This window comes from Saccopteryx leptura, chromosome 8 (genome assembly GCF_036850995.1).
Source record: "Saccopteryx leptura isolate mSacLep1 chromosome 8, mSacLep1_pri_phased_curated, whole genome shotgun sequence".
NCBI classification, from domain to species: Eukaryota; Metazoa; Chordata; class Mammalia; order Chiroptera; family Emballonuridae; genus Saccopteryx; species Saccopteryx leptura.
Genome location: NC_089510.1, coordinates 9,302,813 through 9,315,477, shown reverse-complemented (window position 1 = coordinate 9,315,477; position 12,665 = coordinate 9,302,813).

Sequence of the window (12,665 nt, the reverse complement as noted above, 5' to 3'; positions counted from 1 at the left end):
GAAACCCCAAGGTCTCCGGCTTGAGCGCAGGCTCATCCGGCTTGAGCATAGGCTCACCAGCTTGAGCGTGGGGTCCCTGGCTTGAGCGTGGGATCATAGACATGACCCCATAGTCACTGGCTTTCAGCCCAAGGTCGCTGCCTTGAGCCCAAGGCCACTGGTTTGAGCAAGGGGTCGCTCTGTCTGCTGTAGCTCCCCAGTCAAGGCACATATGAGAAAGCAATCAATGAACAAGCAAGGTGCCACAACAAAGTATTGATGCTTTTCATCTTTCTCCTTCCTGTCTGTCTGTCCCTCTCTGTCCCTCTCTCTGACTCTCTCTCTCTGTCTCTGTCAAAAAATAAAAAAAAATCCAACCACATCTTCTGTCCTGTGTCAAACATACACCATTGTATATGCCAGGAGAGAGCATCTGAGTGGCCAAGTTCAGGCACAATGCCCTGTCCTGGCTGCCACGGGACGACAGTCATCAAGTAATAACCACAGAGGTGAGAAGGCAAACGAGAACACAATCAGGAGGAGCAATAACTGAGGAAGAAGAGCGAATCTCAGCAGTTACTCTGTGTTTTAGGCGCCGTTCTCAGTGAAGTCATTAAACACACATTTCAGCCCTCTGAGACAGGGACTGCCCCTGCAGCCTCCCGAGTGGGGCGTGCTGGGTACGTGGACCTGTCAGCTAAGATCTCACGCCGTGAAAGGGGGTATGCTCTAGAGGGAAAGCGGGTAGGCTGGGATGTAGAACAGCTGTGGTAACTAAGCATGGCCAGAGCCCACTGCAAGGGTCAGAAAAGAAAAGGGGGGCGGCATTCCAGCCTCTTCTCTGTTTTTTCTTCATCCCTCCATCATTTTGCTCACATAATTCTTTTTTACACCTATGAGAGGTAATACAGAAAGACAACATGTCACTTGAGATCAAAGGGGGATGGGTGGGGAGAAAAACACCTCTAAGGTAAGTTCACTTACAAAGAAACAATAAATATATCAGGTGCGTAGAAACAGAAGCCGAGAGCTGGATGCGTCCAGGGTCACCGTCAGCACATTCCGTGTTGCGTTCTCCAGGGAGCCCCAGCCCTGGGGGGGGGACGGACTCAGGAACCCAAACCCTGCCAAGAGGGGGGGCATTTTTTCCACAGGATGCCTGTCCTCGGGGTTCACCTGACCACAGACATCCTCGCTTTGTTGCCAAACGGGAACAGCTGAGGGGCACGACTCGCACATTAGATTCACGGAGACGCAAGGTTGCCAAGCGGGGGCTCACGAAGAGGCAGAAATCTGGAAATCCCATTAGCGACAGATGCAGCCCTGCCTGTGCATCTGGGGAGGGACTGGCTGCAGGCAGGTTTACAGCAGATCGTGACAGCGGCTCCGGGCCAACGGGAGGGGGTGCCATGTCAAAAGGAAAGAAGGGATAAAGCTGAGCAGGTAGCAGCCGTTCCCTCGCCCCAGAGCAAGGCAAAGATGAGATTAAAGTTCAATTGCCTGGGGGGTTCTCGGGTCAGAAACCTGAGAGCCCTGAGTTTGAAACCTACATCGACCGACCGCTTCATCTTGTGCGAGTTACTCCATCTGTCTGTACCCACCACGTCCCAGCCTGAAGTGGGAGTCACGCACTCTGGGGTTGTCAGGATTGAATGAAATGATACTTTTCCACTGGCAATGGTAATTATCATTAATTGCATCCCATATAAAATGAGGGGGTTGAATGAGAGGATCTCTAAGTCTCTCTCCAATCCTAACTTTTCTGATAATCTTCCAAAGCGGACGTATCTATGATTTTGGATTTCTATGAACAGGACTAGTTATTCGGTTGAAGGCATTACCTGTGCACAGATTTTCATCTTTGTTTTTATGCTGCCAATTAAAGTGTCTGATGATACTCATTCACTGGCTCAAGCAAAAGACAACTATTTTAACCTAACCTCTTCGACATGTATTTATATAATCAGTGTAGCCAAATGTTGAATAAGGCGGAAAACTTGGGAGACCTAACTCGTCTCTTTTTAATAAGTCCTACGGCTCCCCGAGCGTCCCTCAGGAAGGAGGGGACTGAGGCCGAAAGGAGCACACAGAAAGGGGAAGAGGGTCACGTGGCAGGCCAAGTCTAGATTTAGAAGTTCAACGTGGAGATTATACTTGCTGAAAATATTCTTAATGTATATTTTAGTGGTAAATTGTTAGCATTCTTCCCATATTTCCTGACCTCAGCTATTCCCTTTCCTCCCCTGTGGTTAAGGGTAAAATTCAGGAATGGATAACTTTCAGAGAACCAAGGAGACAAAACGTTGCTTGTGGTCAGGAAGAAAAAGGCGGGGTGGGGGTGGGGTGGATTTCAGTTGCTTCTAAGCTGGTTTGTGAGAAGTCGGGAGGGGAGGCTGGAGGAGGAGGCCTCTCCCGGGGCCCAGCTGGGGCTCCAGCTCCCCGTCGGGTTCTGCAGGCCCAGGGAACACACGAGCCTGCACCAATGCAGCCCAGGCAAAATCCTGGGTGGGTGGAGCAAGCTTAGGCATTTCGTACAAACTATAGAAAATAAAAGTAATAAGTTGCCAAAGCAGATGAGGTTTTCCTGATGGAAGGACTACAGTTTCTCAGAGCCAATCAAAGAGTCCTCAAATACATCCTCAAGAACTGGACTGTTCGTTGTGGTGTCACATTTATGACTCATATCCGTCGTAGTCAACTAATATCGTTGTAAAAGCCTGATTTATAGGCACTGGACCCCCCCACCCCCACCAGGACCTCATAGGTGACAGGGCTACTTTTGAATTTGCACGAGGGCTTCCCTGTGGAACTGGGACTGTGGGTGTCCAATGGCCAGGACGGTTACTGTCGATGACAGTTTTACATATTCCATTTTTTTTTTAGGGGGCAAAAGTCACATGCCTATGATTGAATTCTTGGTAGGGGCTCTAGCTGTTTCCATTACTTTGATAATCAGACACAAGGAATTTCTCTGGAAAAAGAGATCTCTAATAACATTATGAATAAATCACTTGGACTGGTCCCGGATGAAGACACTAACCAGTGTGCTTTGCAGAAACCGAAACCTTTCAGTTCTTCAGCAACATTCCGGTAAATTCACTCCTTAAAAACGGCAGTAAAACACGAAGTTGTATTTTGAATGACACAGATCACCAGATTTTGATGCAGAGGATTGGAAAAGATGACGACAGTAATCCAGCAAGTGTTTGATTCCTAACACCCCCCACCACCACCACCAACTCTGTCAGAGCCCAGAGCCAAGCTCTGACCCCAGGGCTGCCCACAGGCCTGCTCTCTGAGAGCCCTAGCAGAAAACCAGGGGGGCAGGGGGACTGGGGTGGGGGTGGGGGGCGGCGGAAAGCCATCATTTAAAAGAGATCACATTCAGTTTTATTAAAAAACCAAAACAGCTGGGGCATTGATTTGCAAGCTCTGTAATGCTATTGGTATGCTTGACCTGGCTAAGATATTAAAATGATATTTAAGGAAATGTCAGTAAGTGTCTGAGGCACAGGCTTTGGCATATTCAAACAGCATGATGGCGCTGAGGGTAACTGTCTCCTTTCTGCTTTGCTATGGGGAGAGGAGGAGAGAGAGCGTACACATGATTTACTGCCGCCTGGCCTTCCGATGGAAGCATGTGCAGCCTGCCAGCACGCCTGGACCATCTGTCCCCTCCCAGATGCTCGGCCATATGTCCCACGCTTGGCATGAGCAACAATTGTGTTGGTGGAGGACGGCGCTGTGTGCTTTTTTTTTTTTTTAACAGAAATCCCAGAGAGCTCTGAGGTTGCTGGCCCAGGTAAGAAAGGCAGCAGGAAGAGGCCCATCGATTTAGGTCTAAGCGTTTTTCAAGGTGCTTGCGTGGTGTGACCGCAGGCTGGAGGGAGATTTACAGTCTCCGCAGAGCCGGCAGGACGGCCGAGAGAGCTCAGGCGTCCTGTGCGCAGCTTTCCACAGCGCTGGCCTGCTGGCTCGGGTTCTCCCCTTTCCGGCCTGGCCCCCAGCGGGGCCTCTGGGACATCCGGCGGCCGCCGCAGTCCTCAATCGCCAGGACCTTGCACCCCGGCTCCGTGTCGGCTGCACACATGACTGCCCCGTGCGTAGAAGCAGCTGCTGCTTGCACCATGCGCGTCACTCACTCCTGCCTCGTCCAACACCAGCTTCCTTGGCTCTGCCTCTTGGAGTGAAATCAACATGGACTGAACACAGACGATCTGCAAGACCTCCCCTGCGGCCCTGCAAAAGACACACGGAAACCTGGTCTCCAGCGGGGCCTTGTGCAGTCTGGCTGTGAATTAATGCGCCCGTCCTAGGCCCTGGTAAACCTGGGCGAGCGTCTTAACCCCTTGGTGCCTCGGTTTCAACGTCTGTAAACTAGGGGAAATACTAGGACATGAGATTGATGGAAATTAATGTGTGCAAGATGCTTAGTACATGATACATAATAAGCACTCAATAAAAGTTAGCCAGTTTTGAGCCCAAGTTGAAGAAAAGCGGGAGGGGGGGGGGGGGGGAGACGACGACAGGAAAGCAAAATAATATACTGCTCACAAAAATTAGGGGATATTTCAAAATGAATATGAAGCAATAAAAAAAGCATTTGATTTATTTTTATTAAACAGGAACATCAGAAAAGCAAACGACAAGTCAAAGAAAGTTGTTCAGTTATGCAAATGAGATGCAAAACCAACCTTTATTTCATTGGTGCAGATGCACTGTACAAAAGGCTGAGTGTCTACACGTTCCCTGGTCCCCTCATTTTTGTGAGCAGTGTAGTTATTTGTCGTATCATGTAATGAGTTTTCTTTTTTTAGCAAGAGAGACAGACAGAGGCACAGACAGGAAAGGAGAGAGATGAGAAGCATCAACTCTTCCTTGTGACACCTTAGTTGCTCACTGATTGCTTCTCATATGTGCTCTGAGCCGGGGGCTCTGGCTGAGCCAGTGACCCCTTGCTCAAGCCAGCAAGCTTGGGCTCAAGCCAGTGACCATGAGCTCATGTCCATGATCCCAAGCTCAAAGCCAGCCACCCAGGGGGTTTGAATCCGGCAGCTCACAGGCCAACGCTCCGCCCACTGTGCCAGCAACTGGTCAGGCACTGTAATGAGTCTTCTACATGTTAACGTAACCCTCGCTGAGGGAAGTAGTATTGTAACCCTTCCACCTTTGAATGAAGAGACTCTACCAGGCCGATAACTTGTGCACAGTTCCCAACGTTGGCGGAGTTTATAGTCAAGGTCAAAAGAATTTTGTGCCAAAGCCTATGATTTTGAAAAGACAAAAAACTTAAAATTTAAATAATGTGGCCCTGGCTGGTTGGCTCAGTGATAGAGCGTCGGCCTGGTGTGCAGGAGTCCCGGGTTCGATTCCCAGCCAGGGCACACAGGTGAAGCACCCATCTGCTTCTCCACCCCTCCCCCCCCCTTCCTCTCTGTCTCTCTCTTCCTCTCCCACAGCCAAGGCTCCATTGGAGCAGAGTTGGCCCGGGCGCTGAGGATGGCTCTGTGGCCTCTCTCTCAGGCACTAGAATGGCTCTGGTTGCAACAGAGCAACACCCCAGATGGGCGGAGCATCGCCCCCTGGTGGGCATGCTGGGTGGATCCAGGTCGAGTGCATGTGGGAGTCTGACTGCCTCCCCATTTCCAACTTCAGAAAAATAAAATTTTTTTTAATTAAAAAAAATTTAAATAATGTTCCCCAAACACTAGAGGACGTACGGCAAGGTGGCATCTAATGTATTTCCCAAATGAATGCCTAGGAAGACATTCCACATAGAAACACCAGGGCGGGAAGGCCAACGGGCAAGGGTGGGGGGGCGGCTTCAGGAGGTCACGGGGGTGAGCGCACTTGTGGACACGGATGCGGGGACAGTCAGGTGGCGGAGGAGACTGACTCCCTGTCTCAACCACGAGCGCAAACTGCCGGACCGAAGCTAAGTGTTCAGGAAAGTCTAAGCTGATGGGTTCAAATACTTCCCTGTGGGCAGTGGGGCTCGATTGAGTGTCTTAGTACAGCTGTAGAAAGATTTGTTTTTGCAATACTACCTAAAATAAGCTGGGAAGTAACAGTCAATTAAGGGCTATTACAATCTTCTTAACAAGAACCATCAGCGGTCTCCTGGGAGAGGGGGGTGCGGGGGTGACAGGTCAGCAGGAGACCCAGGGCCTGGCAGGAGAGGGTTAACGAGGGCCGTCTGTGCAGAGATCTGGGGAGGGCTGGTCGCCGCCACCAGGGATGGAGTCATCCTCTGGAACCAGCAGGCAGCTCTCACCAGCTGGGGCCTTGGAGGGGCAGAGGGCGAGGCGCATTTGCTGGAGGCGGAGAGGGGAGCTGGGTGGGTAGGGCCGCCTGGCAGGGGCTGTGACTCTGGGTTGGAGGGACAGAGCCAACCTGCTGTAACCAGCGAGGAAAGAGCCAGGAAAAGAAGTCTCCATCTTTCCCTCCTCCTCCCTCCTCTCTCCTGCCAGTGCCCTTGGGACAGAGAGCCCTTTGCCACGCTCCATACAGGTCACTCATTGTTCCTGGGCAGAGGGGGGTCCGGGGTTGCAAGTGCGGATCCAGAGCAAGAGGTGTGATGAGACGAGATGGTTCCCACGGCAGGGGGCCTGGCATGCAGCCGGTCCGGAGCACTCCGCGAGAATCCTTACTTCTTACTGCTTTTCCCGCTTTGGTTGGCTTGCTCCCACGTGTCCAGCCGGTCCGGAGCACTCCGCGAGAATCCTTACTTCTTACTGCTTTTCCCGCTTTGGTTGGCTTGCTCCCACGTGTCCAGCTCGGCCCCCGGGGCTTCACAGCAAACGAGAAAGTTTTCAAATCCCCCGCAGTAGCTGGAGAAGTGACTCACTAAAAAGTCAATTGAGTTTTTGCCAGAAATCTTTGGCCTCTATTTTTTTTTTTTTAAGGAAGCTTAAAAAAAAAAAAAGAACCTTGAAAATCATCTGTTTAAAACACAATCTTTGTGATTTGTTTTATTGGAAAGTTCCTCACAGAGGAAAGGGGCTTGTTTGTTAGATTGCTACGCAACAGCAGGCATTGAGTAAATGGTTTCTCAGCTTTTATTATTTTAAACTTCACACAGGAGAAAATCGATCCAAGTTTAAGCAAGAGAAGAGGAATGGAATAGAGACTCCAGTGTTCTCAAAATTCAAGATGGCATCACCAAGTAAGAGAACCTTGGAACCAGCTTTCCCGTACAGAAGATAGCCGTCAAGGTAAAATCGATAGGAAATATGTCCTCATTCACCCACACAGGTTTATTTTTCCCCCTAGCCAATTTATGCACAACATACTAAATAATCACTGAAGACCGAAAATGTCACGCTTTCAAACAAATATGAAAATAAATAAATAAATACGGTTAAGCGGCTCTGCAAGACTTACTTCCCATCCCCGCGCCTGGCCCCCAGGAGGCGCCCAGCACAAGTCGGCAGAAGCAGTCAGAGGGGCAGAGCGAAGGGGCCAGATACCTCCCGGGAGCCCTGCCCTATTTTAAGCTCCATCCTCGGCTTTGTTGACAAAGCTTCCAGTTCCCCATTGAACTATTGTTCATTATGCCAGGAGGTTTCTGTTGACATGCATGTTGGTGCTATTAGACTGGCAGCTTCCTGGTCATTTCTGAAGTGTTCTATCCAAGCTCGAGGGGCTGGTGCACATGAGTTAAGTGCCCTGAACTTGGTTGGAAGCAGACATCTGGAAGCCAATGGTGAGGAAAGAGCGCAAAGGTTAGGAGAAAAATAACACTCAGTAGCAACCAGCAAAACAAACGTTTGTCTGCAGCAACAAGAAGGCCCTGCAAACAGCCCGTGGGGCCAGCTCATCACATACGGAGCCCCGTCTTACTGCTCTGCCCAGGGTCGGGAAAGACAAAAAGGGAGGAAGAAGCAAACAAAAATAATTAAAAGACAGCTGCCTGAAGACTGCCAACACTTTGAAACATTTCCTTCCAGTTGTTTTTTTAACACATAGGTAGTCTACATGCATATGCAAATACATAAGATTGCAGAGAAATACAACAAATATTTCTCAAAATTTAAAAAGGGTGATTTCACACATGCAGATCTATGTCTTGCATTTTCAGCCTAATATTATATATTTATGCATTTCCCCATATCATTAAATATTCTTGGAATGGTTGTTTTAAACAATGAGCTGCAGAACAATTAGTCCTCCAGGTTTGGCATAATTTATTAAAACAACTTCATATTGTTGGCATTCGTGTTGTTTCCAATCCTGTTTCCATAACTAGTCTTATTAGGATGAGTATCCTTGAAACAGTCTTTGTAATTCTCTTCATAGCATAAATTCCTAGAAGTGAAATTACTGGGTGAAGAGCAAGTCCAGAGAAGTGATGCCAAGTCTTGGTCCTGCGGGCAGCTTATGAAAAGACTTCCTGCCTGACCTGTGGTGGCACAGTGGCTAAAGCGTTGACCTGGGATGCTGAGGTCGCCAGTTCAAAACCCTGGGCTTGCCTGGTCAAGTCACATAGGGGAGTTGATACTTCCTGCTCCTCCCCCTTCTCTCTCTCTCTCTCTCTCTCTCTCTCTCTCCCTCTTTCCTACTCTCTCTCTCTTCCCTCTGAAAAAAAATGGACTAAATAAAGTCTTTAAAAAATTATTAAAAAGAAAAAGAAAATACTTCCTTACATCTCACCAATCCTGAGAATAATTATCTCTAACATTCCAGGCCTATTTGAGAGTTGGGAAATGGTGCCTTGATATTTTAAAGTGTTTATTTTTTTTCCTGAACACGTATTTGCCATGCCAAGCCAGCTTGTGCCATCTTTGAAAAGAACTGATTTACTTTTTTGAGTGGACTTTGGAGTGCTGACTCCCTGAGAAAAATTCGTTTCCCTGGGACCTGTGAACACACAACCTTCTCAGTGTAAGTGTCACAAAATTCCTGTCAACCTGTATTTTAATAATGATGCCAAACAATGGGTTCTTTCCTGTCACCTTCTGTAACGTAGTCTTACCGGCTTTCACAGGCTGGCGTGCCCCTAGAATGCCAGCACAGTCTGCGGCAAGAGGCACTGTCATTCTCCAACCCAGAATGACAAAGGAGCATGTCTGTCGCTCTCAGTCTGCAGGATGATGGGACAGGGACAGGGAACTGAGTGACATGGGTATCAGCAACCTGACACTCATTCTTCCTTCACACTTCAGGGTTCCTAGTCTTCAATGCCAGGGTCCCTGTGGTATCCAGGGGAAGTCTACGGGTCCCTTCTCAGAATAATGCTTGTTATCAAAATATTTATAAAAGTCTGTGCTTCTTGATTAAACATGAAATAAAAGATCTAGTGGGAGATCGAACAACTACTGTAATTGCAGAATGGTAATGAGAGGAAAGATCTTTCAAGATATCTCCCACGATTGCTATCCTACGAGACTGTTTGTTATTTCTATTAGTGAGGAGGTCCAAGCACAGCAAATACTGTTGTGGTTTCATAATGAAGGAAATGTCGCCTTTCAGTGGGAGGTTAGGAAAAGATACAATGTTCCCCATCGTGGAATGCCTGAGCCCTCTTCATGGACCCAAGGTCACGTGAAACGCCCCGAAAGGAGGAAATTGTATAAATGCATGATCTCCACCTCTCCTCACTTGAAGAAATGTGACATTTTTTCTGGGCCCTATCCATTATTTTTTCTTTGCTCTAATTACTACCCTTCTGGGAAGTTGTTGGAACAGGGCAGTAGGGTGGGCCACAGTGGAAGATCTTAGTCAAAGGGTTGAAGCCACTGTGTTAAAAATATTGTACTGGATGAAGTTGCAGATCTGATCACATGCCATGACTAGGACGCGCCACCATGCCCGGGGCCAGGAGCTCAGGGCTGTGGCTGCAGCTCTGCCACCCACCAGCTGTGTGACTGTGAAAACCTCCTTTGACATCCCTGAGCCTCAGATTTTCCTTATCCTCCCCTCCCCTCCCCTCCCCTCCCCTCCCTTCCCCTCCCCCTCCCCTCCCCTCCCCTCCCCTCCCTTCCCCTCCCCCTCCCCTCCCCTCCCCTCCCTTCCCCTCCCCTCCCTTCCCCTCCCCCTCCCCTCCCCTCCCCCTCCCCTCCCCTCCCCTCCCCTCCCCTCCCTTCCCTCCCCTCCCCTCCCCTCCTTCCCCTCCCCCTCCCCTCCCCTCCCCTCCCCTCCCCTCCCCTCCCCTCCCCTCCCCTCCCCTCCCTTCCCCTCCCCCTCCCCCTCCCCTCCCCTCCCCTCCCCTCCCCTCCCCTCCCCTCCCCTCCCCTCCCTTCCTCTTTCTTTCTTTCTTTCTTTCTTTCTTTCTTTCTTTCTTTCTTTCTTTCTTTCTTTCTTCCTCTCTCTCTCTCTCTCTCTCTCTCTCTCTTTCTTTCTTTTTCTTTCTTTCTTTCTTTCCTTCTTCAAGTGAGAGGAAGGGAGGTAGAGACAGGCTCCCACATGCACCCTGACTGGGATCCACCTGGCAACCCCAGCTGGGACCGATGTTTTGCCCATCTGGTGTGGCTTACAACTGAGCTATTTTTAGCACCTGAGGCAGAGGCTCCATGGAGTTATCCTCAGCACCCAGGGCCACTGTGATCAAATCAATTGAGCTATGGCTGTGGAAGAAAGAGAGAGAGAGAGAGAGAGAGAGAGAGAGAGAGAGAGAGAGAGAGAAGGAGGGGTGAGAAGCAGATGGTCGCTTCTTCTGTGTGCCCGGAAGGGAAATCAAACCCAGGACTTCCACATGCTGGGTTGATGCTCTAACACTGAGCCAACTGGCCAGGGCCAGAGTTTCTTAACTCAAAAAAACAAAACAAAACAAAACCCCACAAAAAACCTGGACACACAATCTCTAAGTCCTTCCTTACAGCTCTCCCAATATTTGACTTTAAAACTTAAAAAAAAAAAAAAAAAAAAAAAAAGTCCACTGTGTTTTGATGATTATTGTAGCCACCAGAATGGCAAGCCTTACTGTTCTCTGAAATAAAATTTATTTCTGTGTCCCTGTCATGTTTTTGTTCCCCTAGAGCTCCTTTTCCTTCAAGCTACAGAATTCTTCTGTTGACACGAAAGTAGAACTTGAAGTTCGGAGCTCCGGTCTGACGCCCCACTTCCCGCGAGGTCCGTGGGCCGAGGGCCGCCCTTCCCTCTCGGGCCTTGGCTCCCCAGCTCCGGAACCTCTGTTCACAGAGCCTCATTCCTCCCTCAACAGCTCAGGTTTCCTCCTGTGCTCTCTCCCTGGGGCCTTCGGCACACACTTCTGAACTCCGTGTTGTTGTTGCCCTGAGTGAACTCAGTCACGCGTCCCGGTCTCCCCCACCAGGGTTCTCAGAGTAAATGTTTCTCGTGGATTCTCCTTCCTCCTCGCCCGACATTCTCAAACACTTGGCGCTCTGCTCCGTCCACGTGGTCGAGGCCAGATCAAGGAGGCGCCCAAGCTCCAGGGGTCAGAGAGAAGAGGGGCGCTGGGCGGACCAGGGGGCCCGGTGGGAGCTCGGGAGCCCCGTGGGCCCTGAGAACACAGCGGGCTGTGGAGGCGGCTCTGCTCCTGGCAAGCCCAGGCAGGGTTCCCTTTGATGTGAAGTCTTGCTTGATACTGTTTTGTGCGCCTGCGGTTGTCCTTGGCAGGCGGACGGCAGTTCCTTTCCCACAGTGAGGTGCCCTTGTGTATTGTTGCTATCCACTGAGACAGCGAGGCATGCAAGCGGCACCCAGGGTAACGTGTGTGTGTGTGTGTGTGTGTGTGTGTGTGTGTGTGTGTGTGTGGCTGGGAAGGATGCTCAAGGAGAACCCCAGTGCCGAGGATGTTAACAGAGGAGCTGACACAGGCCTGGGGTTCACACCCGGGTTCTCCAAACATCTCACCTTAAAGTAGAACAATTTGAAAGGGATACAGAGTGATTAGGAGAAAAAATATTGGCAGTGGTTTCGTTTGATTAAAACACAAAGAGGTTTAGAAGTATGGATGGCAATTGTCTCAAGTGATCTGAGTCAGAGAGTGGCCTGGGAATCACCGCTGGTTGGGCTCTAGGAACGTTAATAGTACTGTTCTCTCAATCAGTGGTCCCCAACCCCCGGGCCGCGGACCAGTACCGGTCCGTGGGCCATTTGGTACCAGTCCACAGAAAAAGAATAAATAACTTCCATTATTTCCGTTTTATTTATATTTAAGTCTGAACTATGTTTTATTTTTAAAAAATGACCAGATTCCCTCTGTTACATCCGTCTAAGACTCACTCTTGACGCTTGTCTCGGTCACGTGATACATTTATCCATCCCACCTTAAAGACCGGTCCATGAAAATATTTTCTGACATTAAACTGGTCTGTGGCCCAAAAAAGGTTGGGGACCACTGCTCTAAATAGTTCCAGTTCTTCACCCTTTCAAGCACAAGGTGGTTAGCACTTCCTCGTCTCCTTGTGGCCGGGCAGAACCATGTGACCGGCTCTAGCCAACAAGTAGATGTTACATGGGTCTCTTCCTGGCTGGGGGAGGGAATTATGGATACAAGACCCTCCAGAGTGCTCTCTTCACTGAGATGGAGACCACCAGAGGCTGAGATAAAGCTCCTCCATCAGTCCAGGTCTTCAGGCATCTATAAGGTCACAGTCCCCCTGCCAATCCACAAGGGACAAGTAGCAGGAGCAAGGAAACCAGTGAGATCTGAAAGCTGTTTGTTTCAGTGGCACAACCGGGACTCCTGCCATTGCTGCAGGCCCAGCGGACTCTCCTCTGCT